The sequence below is a fragment of the Coffea eugenioides genome, chromosome 5 (assembly GCF_003713205.1).
Source record: "Coffea eugenioides isolate CCC68of chromosome 5, Ceug_1.0, whole genome shotgun sequence".
Taxonomy (NCBI): Eukaryota; Viridiplantae; Streptophyta; class Magnoliopsida; order Gentianales; family Rubiaceae; genus Coffea; species Coffea eugenioides.
Genome location: NC_040039.1, coordinates 38,892,426 through 38,904,332, shown reverse-complemented (window position 1 = coordinate 38,904,332; position 11,907 = coordinate 38,892,426).

Below are 11,907 nucleotides of genomic sequence, written 5' to 3'. Positions count from 1 at the left end.
CCTAAGAACTAATAAAATGAATTGAATGAAATTGGTGATCTTATTCAAAATTGACTAGATTGCCCTAAAATGGGTAAACTAATCAAATGAATTCAAAATCGATTAGGTTGCCCTAAAAATGAACAGATTGATAAAATGGATTGGATGAAATTGATGAATAAAACGATCCAAAAAAACAATCTATCCATTAGTAGTTTCAAAAAATTATTGTGATGCATTAGTCTATAAGCCTTCTAAAATCAAATTTTGGTCTCAATTTATTTATCGTCTCAAGAGCGAGGAATTATTTGTGAATTTCTTCAAATTAATGTCCTTTTTGCAAGGGATTTTTACCAATTTGATAAAATGGCCAAAAAGTGATTATTAAACGCTCATATTCCCAAGATCGCTCTATGAAAATGATCGGATCCTACCTTATCTCGTGCACTACCCCTTTAGGTGGTACAAAATGTAAACGTGCAAGTCTCCTTGGATTAAGTATCCGAGACACAAGGTGGCTTATTCCTAATACGGGATCCCCTGAATGGCATTCCCTTTCTATGGTTTATGCGTGATGGCAGTTTATTAAACCAGTAAAATATACAATTTGAAATGAAACATGACCTAAGGGACCCTTTATTTGCCAGGGTAAGCCTAAAATGATATGGCATTATTAATTTATGAACGAAATATATCGAAATTTCTTAAACGTGCAATAGCCTATCTACAAGGGTAGGTTCTAAAAGAAGGTCATGCCAGACCTCTTATTTGCTAGGGTTTAGGAATGCAATGGAGACACAAAACCAAGAAAAGTTAGTTCAGCCAGATAAATACACATAACACATTGTAGCAACGAGATAAAGCAATAAAATCAATACAAAGAAATAAAGCAATAAAAGGGAAAAAGGGGTTGGATCCCTCCCCTCGTGAATAGTGTCCCTAATAAGGCAAGGCAGACTCTACCCTAGGCAAGCTATCATGGATGCATGAGGTATTAGCTCATTAATGCATCTAGACTCGATAGGTTTTAGGTCCCCGAGCCTTCAGACTTGGAAACCAAGGGTCATCAATCCCAAGGTTCTTTGTCGGTGGCTCGAGCGATTCCCCAGACATTGCTACGCACACATCGTGTCACGGCTACATGTCATGAGTGAATCTATCAAAAATCCTCAACCTTCGACTAAAAGCTAAAGGCTATGAACCCAAAGCTTAAAATGGAAGATTGAGTGACCCCTCGGATCATGCTACGCACACATCGTGTCGCGATCACAAGTCCAAGTGAGTCGCCTAAAATCCTAATAGGGTGGAGTGGCGTGACAAGCCACTAAAAGAAAAATAAATGAGGGGTGAAAAATTAAAGCGTATGCACGTATGCTAGTGCTCGTTTGGAGGGGAGGGATCAAGAACCAACGCGAGGCTCTAGGGTAATATCCCCCACCCAAATGCAATGCAAAGCGCGGAATCACATACATAACCATCCATCCATCAAAACAATCGTACGCCAAATGGGTGAGGAGTGAGTTGATACGTACGAAATGCAAAAATCCTAAAAAAGGAAAAAATGCAATCCTAAACATCCAAATGTAATAGATAAGAAGGTTAAAAGAAGAAAATAATCGACTAAATCAAATGCTCGGACTCTCTAAGTCCCCAGTGGAGTCGCCAGCTGTCGCGCCCCATTTTTTTGTAAAAGAAAAATAAATAAATGGTTTAAAAAATGAAATTTTTTACTTGAAAGATGAATTTTGATTTACAAAGAAAGTGGGTTTAAATGGGACATGAAAATGCGACGATTTGACCCAAAATATAGTTTAAAAGGGGTTTTTTGAAATAAAAATCGGAGTCGCCACTTGGTATAGAGTTAAGGTGTACCAAGCCACCTAAAATGAATTTTTAAAAGGAAAAGGTAGAAAGAAACCCCTTTTAAACGACTCCTTGTCTACGTAAACCAATGAAAAAGGTTCGGGAGTCACATTTGACGAAGGGGAAGGCAAGAATAAAAATCCAAGGCACCCCTTCGACCTAGCCAAGGCTAGTTGCGTGATTTAGTCAAGGATTTTCTTATTTTTAACCAAAAGATTTATCACATTTGGATGTACTATATGAATGCAAACCCTAGACTAGGGGGGTATCGGGGGGCAAAATTTCTCTTCAAAGCTTGAGTGGTGCCAATCACATTAATTGTGATGCCCAATAACGACTCTTTGGAGAGGTCACGAATAATGCAAAAATATGAGACTCTAAGAAGAGGAAAAGAATAAAATAATTATAGAAATATACATGTCTTAAAGGAATGCATCATGTCGGGTACGGGGGACTAATGTTCGTGACTCACTTTTCCCATTAATAGAGGGAATACGAGCGTGCTAAGGCTAGAAAGCCAAACTCGTCCATATCCCATATTCAAGGGGTTTTCCCTAATCTAATCAAGCAAATGCCTATCCTAATCCTAACTCTAAAATGAAATGCAATTCTAATGTTATGTATCACACATAGGGGTATATATACACATAAGGGAAAATATGGGGGAAAGGGTATACATATATAGGAAAGTGTCATGCGACATGGTGAAAAAGGCCCTAGAAAGTAAAGATATGCATGAGATGAAGGCATGCGAATGTACTAGCGAGGGACGGTCCTATTGGATCTAGCATTGGACTAGTCCTTCACTAGCGCTCTCTCACAAGCATTGGACTCGTAAGAGCTCGAGGGGAAGACCATGATTGGCGTTGGACTAGCCACGGTTTCGTGCATTTGCATCCATCATACATATATAAGTAAATGCATAATTAAAGCGAGTAAGCATGTGAGCACGCAATTCACATAGCACATAACACATAAGCATGCATATCTAGATGCCAAATCCTAAGAAAGCAACTAAACACATAGCACGTAGACATGCGAAACACATAAAGCAATTAAGGCCCTAACTATTACATTCGGGGGGAAGCCTACTACAATCTAAGAGGGGAAATGAAAATAAATAAAATAAAATGAACCTAACTATTACAACTTGGCATTTAAATGCCTTTTAAATAGCCAAAATGAAGCTAAAAATAAATATATGAAATTAAAACGACTAAAACGAATAAATAAATAAAATGAAAAAAAACATTCAACAGGCATGCAATTAAACACATAAGTCACATAAGTACACATAGGGGCAAATAAGATAAAAATAAGGGATAGAGTGTACCTCCCTTGAGTTGGGGTGCTAATGACATGAATTTACTTATTTACCCTCCAAAATAAAAAAAAAGGATCAAGGCATCACTTTAATTAATAATTAAGTAACATGAGACGAAAATTAAACACAAAGATAAAAATTAAACACGAAATAAAAATTAATCACGAAGGGAACACACCTAATAAATCATCTATGTTAAAGAAATTAAGGCAAACAAAAACCTAATTGGAATAATCGAAAAATTCTAAAATGAGGTACTAAAATTAGTGACTCGAAGTGGAATTTACCAAATCAAATGCCAAATTTATAAGAGAGGAGATGAAACCTATTTATTAGAATTAAACGATAAAACTAGCCAAAATTTTAATCAACGAAAATCAAAAACTATAAATTCTGAAAAAAAAACTATTAAACTTTCCCTAATTCATCCTAAATTCACTAAAATCTGTCCATAATCATAATGAAGACTCATCAAAGCAAGAAACACATTTTAAAGGACAAAATTGATCAACTTTTCCAAATTTATGGACCAAAGCGGAATTAGGCAGAAGTTAAAGGGCTTAATTACAAGTCTTAGAAAATTTTCATGCATGCAAGACACAGTTCTCGGTTCTTTTGCTTCTACTGTTTCTGCTAGAATTTTTCATACGCAACCTCCACAATCCCAGCAAACCAGATGCATATAACAACTTTGAAATTACTCCAAACTAAAACATGGCTGAACCCCTCTAAAATAATACAATTGCTGGAAAAGTTTCATGCAAGCTTTCATGCAGAACTACAAAGAAAATGAGCTTCTGCAACTGAGAGTGAAACTTGCTGCATTTTTGTTTCCTTCTCAGATTTCGGACCAAAATATGCAGCTTGGCCCGAAGATTTTTCAGACAAAAAACATAGTTTGAAGCTAATCAAGACACATCACTTCAGCATCCCAACAAGCAGCAAAAGACAATCATTTTTTCTGAAGTACATGCAAATGTTGCGAGAAAAACTACTGCAACAGAAAAGACAGCTTGCTGCAATCTTCTTAGCAATCCTATCATTGATCATTTAGACATCAGTCTTGGCGGACTGCTGCGGGGAGCAGGGAAAACAGCAGAATATAAAGATGAAGTGCGGCTTATCAAGAACCCAGAAAATTTTGCAGCCCAACATTCATTATGTTCATGAGCACACAATGGGAAATGCAATCAAGGGAGACTAAGAAAAAGGAAACTGGCCAGCTGAAATGCATTCATACATTTCTTGCAGCACTTCGCAGCTCAAACTCGCCCCCATGGATTACCAAGGTACTTATCAGAAACGCTCGCCATTGTTAACATAACCCACGTATAAGACTAACAGCCAACCAGGTTCATAAAGAACTTTTCACTCATTTTATTATCAAATGTGCAGATCTTATGAATCAATCTGCCAGCCAACCACCAAAACTTACCATTTACTCCATTTAATCCTAAACCCAACATCAAACATTACAGAAACAACCAGAAACGGATAAACAACAAATAAGGAGAACATTAAGACAGATTTGTTCAAAGTTTTATGCCATTTTTCTGGATTTTGCCTGCTCACCATACAAACAGAAGCTATAAACTTAAACAATAATATATGACACTAGCTTACAAAGAAAAAAAAACTAGACTTCTACCTCAAAAATCAATCTAAACCAAACCCTACTATAGATCTGTACCTACCGAAAAAAAATCTGGACAAATATCAAACAAAGTTGGAAGCTTTTCTGCAATTTTCTTTTCGGCCAAGACACATCATGCGAGATACCGACTCATTACCCAAACTTCAGATTTTTCATTACCCAAATAAGAACCATCAATCGTATTGAAGCCGAAACAAAACCAGTAAACATCAAAAGAATGCAAGCAAACGACTAAAGAAAGCAGCTTTCAACCATAAAGGGTGAATACAATACCTTAATCGAGGAATGGAACGTGGGATGACAAAGAAAAGGCTCAAATGATTCTTTCAGATGTTCGAAGGAATGTCAGACGATGATGAATGAAGGCCCAGTCGCTCCTCTCCTGCAACCTCCAGCCGAAGATCCTTCTTGATCTTTTCTCTTTTCCTCCGGCGTCACAGAACACCTCCTCACGCTCCACTCTTTTCTTTTCCAACTCTCTCTCGGTCGCTCCCTGGTTTTCCTCTTCCTTTTTATCCCCCGTCACCCCTCTAGCTATCCTTCTCTCTTTCTTAGCCACGGAACTCTCCTCTCTGTTTTCCTTCTAGCTCTCCCCGCCGTCAACCTCTCTCTTTTTAACTCTCCAGCCGTCACCCTTATCCGTCCTTCCCTTTTTCCTTTGTTTCTGGTTGCCTTTCTTTCTTTTCTCCTCAAAGCTGTGCTCTTTCTTTTTCATCAACCCTAGCCGCCGACTACCTCTCAAGACTCTCCACCTCTGCCTCTCGTTTCTTTCTTTGCTAGTCGCCCTTTTCTTTCTGGTTTCCCTCCTTTTGTTTTTCCCCCGAAGCCCCCTTTCTTTTCTTCCTCCCCAGCTCTCAGACCCTTTTTTGCTTAGCCGTTCGCCCGATCCTCCCCCATTCGGCTGTGTTTTCTGTTCTATTTATACCAAAGACACCCTCTCAAACCCTCAACAGCAAGGGTGGGGAATGAAGCTGCATTTCTTATGGCCTTTTTGAGCAGTCTGATGATGATTTTTCCTGGAATATTCCCAAGAGGCCGCTGCAATTTTTCCTGTCCTTTTTTCGTCTCATGCTTCTGTTGTTTTTTTTTTTTTAATGCAATATGAAGAAAGAGTTTGGATCAAGTGCAACATGGTGTATGAGCTCTTTTTTTTTAAAAAAAAATTTTTTTAACTTAATTAATAATAATGAACCAAATAAATAACAATTTAAATAAAATCAGATAAAATGAACAAACTAGGAATAAAAGATAAAAACAAATGCTAATAATTTTTCTTCCTTTTTTTTTTGTTCAAAAAATTCTATGCTAAAATGACTTAAAAAATAAAAGACTAAAAGTAAATAAAAACTAACATGAAAAATAAAAATAATAGTAAATAAAAATACACTAAAAATTTGGTGTCTACACTTAGTCCAGGCTCACTCCGCGCAGAGACCATGCGAAGCAGGCTCTGATACCAACTGTGACAGCCCCACCTCCCCCTAAGGCAAACCAAATGGTTCGGTGGACCGCCTGCCCAGCTCTCGCCGGGACTCAATCGTTCCTTAATCAAATCCGGAATACAACCAAAGGAATAACATACAACAATCCAAAACTTAAGTGAAACTTATATATACATTGCTATCTCAAAAGGAAGTACAACCATCAAATGTACAAAGGTTCTCACTTCACCATACAACCAACCCGTGCCAAACACTAGGGCGAGAACCATTACAAAAACAAAGAGTTAGACCAAGCTAGTCTATACCAAACTCTCATCCTTGCGTGCCTTCCCCTGTTAAGGAAAACAAAACTAAAGGGAAGAGATAAAAGCTCAGTGAGGTTCCGAACACATAATCAAATAATCAATCTGATACATTAAACATAGAGTATCAATAATTCAAGAAACATTTACCATGGAAAGCGATATTAACACATACATTAAAAGGATACGGGCTCACAAGGAGCCATAAATTCGTTCGTTCGTTCGTTCTCCTGACATTTCCCCTTATTCCTCCATTCTTTTGAAAAATGCATTTTGTAATTAAAATCCTCGTTCGTTCTTTCGTTTCATTCACCCCCTCCTGGACGTTGGTCAGGCTCCACCCACCTACAAGGTAATACTCGAGTATACCGACGTTCACACCCAGGGTCACCATATCGTCCGACCGAGTCCGCTTCTGGCTTAAGTCGATCGGTAACGAAGGGCAAGGCCCAATTCAGCCAAAAGACTTACATCATGCGCAACTAATGTATTAATCATTAAATCATTGAAAATTTCACGTTTCATTTAGGTCGAGTGCGATAAAGTACACGCTCGCCTAGAAAATTCGTTTTGAAAATCATTGGAAACATTTAACACATTATCAAACAATAACAACAAGTCATGAAGTCAAGGAAGATATAACAAACAAGGAACACTCACCTATTTACGCAAAATAATATCCAAAATATCCTTCCGGATAATACCGTCAGTCACCAATGAACCCTAATAGAATCAAAAGAATACATTATGTTTCAACCATCAAAGATTTAAGTGATTCCAAGATAAGTCGAATACGTACTAGTACAAGTATAAATATGGTTTTGGGTAGTGAAAAGAGTACATTGAAACCAAAGGACCTAAGTAAAATAGTTGTAAAACTTAGACTCGCTTGTAAAACTTTAAAATCGCTATTTGAGCCAAAGTGGCAAAGAAAATGTAAATACCCTAGATGGTTCACATGGTATTCACTCTCAACCCTTACTCAAGTCGCAAGTATATCGACCTAGTTCTCGAGCGTAAATTTGGGCAGCACGCCCTTCGTATTTACCTATTTTCCAGCCATTTATGACTTCATTGTTTTCCTCAATCAAGCCCAAAATCATATACAGAATCATCTCATTTCAATAGCCATTCCATAGGCTCCAAGTCATACTAGTACAAAATCAAGCTAGGAGCATGTGCGGAAATGAAGGTTGAGTTGGAAAATAAAAGACAGATTTGACGTTATTTTGTGTAACGGACACAACCGAAACTACGCTTATCGGATTGGGGTACAATTTATACTGTGTCGAAGCTAAGACAGAGTCCTATAACTTTGATGAAGGCTACTCAGTCCAGTTTACAATGTTTCCTGGTCAAATTTACCAAAACAACCCCAGATTTTTCCAATTCGAAGTTTACTGTGGCAGTCCTGATTCATTCAATCATATCTCAGCATATACAACTCCAATTCAAGTCATTCCAAAGCCATTGGAAAGCTAAGATACAAGTCTATAAGTCTTAAGAAGACATCGACAACCAAATCAGTAGTATTCTTGGTAAAAACAACCAATTACAGAAGCTGATTAGCATGTTCGGATAGAAACAGGGCAGCATGGGTATTTGGGTCTTTTCATAGGCTACGTTGCTCTGATTGAGCTGAAATTTTGCAGGCTACTATAAAACATCATTATCTACAACTTTTATGTTTTGTACTAAGGCCAAATCGGCCTCTAACTAGGTGTAATTGTACCGACAGAATTGGAAAAAAAAATGAAATCCTAATCTGGAATTCATGCATTCAAGTGCTAATCTTCCACAAAACAACATCTAAAACAACTAAAAACCACTAATCGCCAATTAATTGAAGTAAAGAGGAAGTTCTTGGCAAAATACCTTAAAACCCCAAGAAAGTTGGTAGCTTAAAGCTTCCCGTTCCAAAACAACTCCACCAATCCTTCTTAATCCTTTCTAGCAAGAAGTTTTTTGGAGTAATTTAAGATGCTAATGGTTGGAACTCAAGATTGGGCAAGAAATTAAAGATGCAAGATGAAAGGTTTTGCTTGATGTTTCCTTTCCAAGGTTCGGCCAAAGCAAGCAATAAAATGGAGAAATTTGGTCAATTTTGAGTTTTAGTAAAGTAAAAAGGTCTTGGTCAAAGTCCAACACTTTTGATTAGCCAATCACAATTAAGCTTAGGAATTTCATGGAACCTTTAGGAAGTCTAGCAATTTTTGATTAACCAAAAGTCACACTATGGCCCCAACTTCTTTTAATCTTTACAATTAACTCCAATGAATTGTCAAAAATATACCGCATTTACCGCACTAGCAGGTCCCACGTCCATAATACACTTCAAAATTAACGTGGACTAACTCGTACCAAGAAAATGATTTGAAAACTATATTCCCTTACAAAAATGTATAGAAAATTAATATATTGAAGGAAAATATAAAAATGGAAGCAAAGAAATAAAATAATACTAAGAAAATGTGAAAATTTTTGGGTTCTCACACAATGTCCGAGGGATCATTCAAACCATCGACTCTTAGGCCTTGGGATTGATGACCTTTCGCCTTTGGTCTAAAGGTTTGGAGACCTGAAACTTTATCGAGTCTAGATGCATTAGTGAGCCCAACCTCATGCATCCATATTAGAAATCGCTTAGGATAGAGTCAACCTTACCCGAAAAGGAACACTAGGCACGAGGGGAGGGATTACACCCGTCTTTCTTTTATTGTCTTATATTTTTCATATTATTTTTGTTTGTTCCAATGTGTTATGTGTCATATATCAATTGAACTAATCTTTCTTTGTTCTATTGCAATCATAAACCCTAGAAATAAGAGTTCTGACATGATACTCTTTTAGAACCTACCTTCTTAGATAGGTTATTGCACGTTTAAATTCGGATGTATTGCATTCGTAGGTTAATAATTGCACATCATTCTAGGCTCACCCTGACATATGAAGGGTCCCTTAGGTCATGTTTTCATTTCAAATTGCATATTTAATCGTTTTGATAAATTGGCATCATGCATAAACTTTAGAGGGAATGCCATTTAGGAAATCCCACGTTAGGAATAAGTCATCTTATGTCTCGGATATATAATCCAACGATATTTGCACGTCTATATTTCTTCTACCGTCCAAAGGGGTAGTGCACGAGGTAAGGTAGGATCTGATCTTTTCCATGATAATAGAGCAACTTTTACACTTTAGAATACGAGCATCTAACAATCATCTTTTGGTCATTTTATCAAAATTGGTAAAAATCCCTTGCGGAAAGAACATTAAGTTGAAAAAATTCACAAATAATTCTTCATTATTGAGACGATAAATATATCGAGACCAAATCTTGATTTTAGAAAACTCATAAACTAATGCATTGTAATGAAATTCGTGCAATTTGAAAACCACAAATGGGTTGACAATCTAGTAAATTTTCAAATAATCGATTTTACCAGTTTATTCACTTTTAGGGCAATCTAGTCAATTTTCAAATAAAACGTCAATTCCATCCAATCCATTTTACTAGTTTATTAGCTTCTAGGGAATCCAGTCAATTTTCAAATAAGTCGTCAATTCCATCCAATCCATTTTATTAGTTTACTCACTTTTAGGGCAATCTAGTCAATTGTCAAATAAATCGTCAATTCCATCCATTCCATTTTATGAGTTTATTCGCTTCTAGGATGATCGAGTCAACTTTTTGGATACACCATCCACTCCATCCGATCTATTTGATCAATTCATTTTTAGGATAATTCAGTTAATTTTTTGAATAAATCATCAATCCCATCCAATCCATTCGACCAATTTTTTTCACTTTTGGAATAAATCATCAATTTCATCCAATCCATTTGATCAAGTTATCCATTTTTAAGGCAATATAGTCAATTTTTTGAATAAACCATCAATTTCATCAGATTCATTTAATCAATTTATTCTCTTCTAAGGTTTCGATCTATAGTTCACTGAAAATCTAGTCGAGATATTGCAATCCTTTCAAAGGTAGGCTCTTTCACACTAAATTGGTTTTTTTGACATCATTTTATGCGTCAATCAAAGTAATCAATTAATTCGGACTTTTTCCTCATTTTGTTAGGACAAATGTCTCATATCATTTCAATTAACCAAATTTTTCAAGTGATTCTTCAGTTAAATATAAATAAATTGATTGGATCCATCAGGTATTGTATGGTGCCTATCCCAGAGGATTGCATTTTTAATATTAGGCCTACCCTTGACATAAAAGGGTTTCCCTATAGGACATGCATACCGATTTTACAGTTTTGCTTCCTAACTCTGGGTATTTTTCTTTTATTTTCCCCCTCCCCTACATTTATAAAGGATATTTCAATAAAGTAAAAATATTTTTTTCTGTATCAGATAACAATTTTGGTTTGATAGCTTTTGAAAAATAACAAGTATTACTTGATTTTTGGGCAGATCCTACAATGTAAAAACATGAAGAATCCATCTAAAAGCGCTAGGCTAAAGCATCCAAGAGACTTCATAATTGTTTGTCAAAAGAAAAAAAATCCTGTTTGTTTGGTTTGTTAATACATTTTGTTCGAAAAGAAAAAAGAGACAAAAAGAGTGTACATGTGAAAGTGGAGCTCTTTAGAGATTTTTCTTTCCTCATTTGTATTATAGTTGAACAAGAAATTTTGTTTCAAACATTTCCAGCAATTATTGTTTTGTATATAATTATGTATATTTCATTCTTTATTTGCTCATTGGGAGATTTCATGATGAATTTTAAGAAATAAGACTAAGTTGAGATTTTTCATACTCTTGTCTAAAAATTCATCAGTGTATGTTTTCTAAAATCTTTGCATACACTAGATTGGTGATCCGAACTATTCAATAAGAGCACTCGAAATCAAAAGAGGTCACTCAAATACGAGGGTTTGTCTCAAAAAACCAACTAGATACCTTTTTACCTTTCATTCTTCATATTTTGCCCACTTTTATTAACCCCCCCAAAAATCAGTCACATTGATTGACAAATTACAAATTGGGGCAATCTTTGCTTGAAAAATGCCCACTGTGTCTAACCAAGTTCAATCCACATCTAAGTAAAAGTAAAAATGTACATTACTCTTATTTGTTTTGATAAATTGGAATGATACTTTAGACGTTTGTTTCTCTATTTATACAGATTTTGTCATTTGCCCCCCATTCGAGCCTTTAAAGGAATAGCTTTGTTTTAAGAGCCTTAATGATCACTACTCTACATTGAAAAATTTTTCAAATATCAAAAGGGAATGGATTCTCAATGAACTATTCTTTACTTTGGTTGTCATGAGGCGTAAGAATGATACTTTGGCCATTGTTTCTACAATCTAAACACTATTT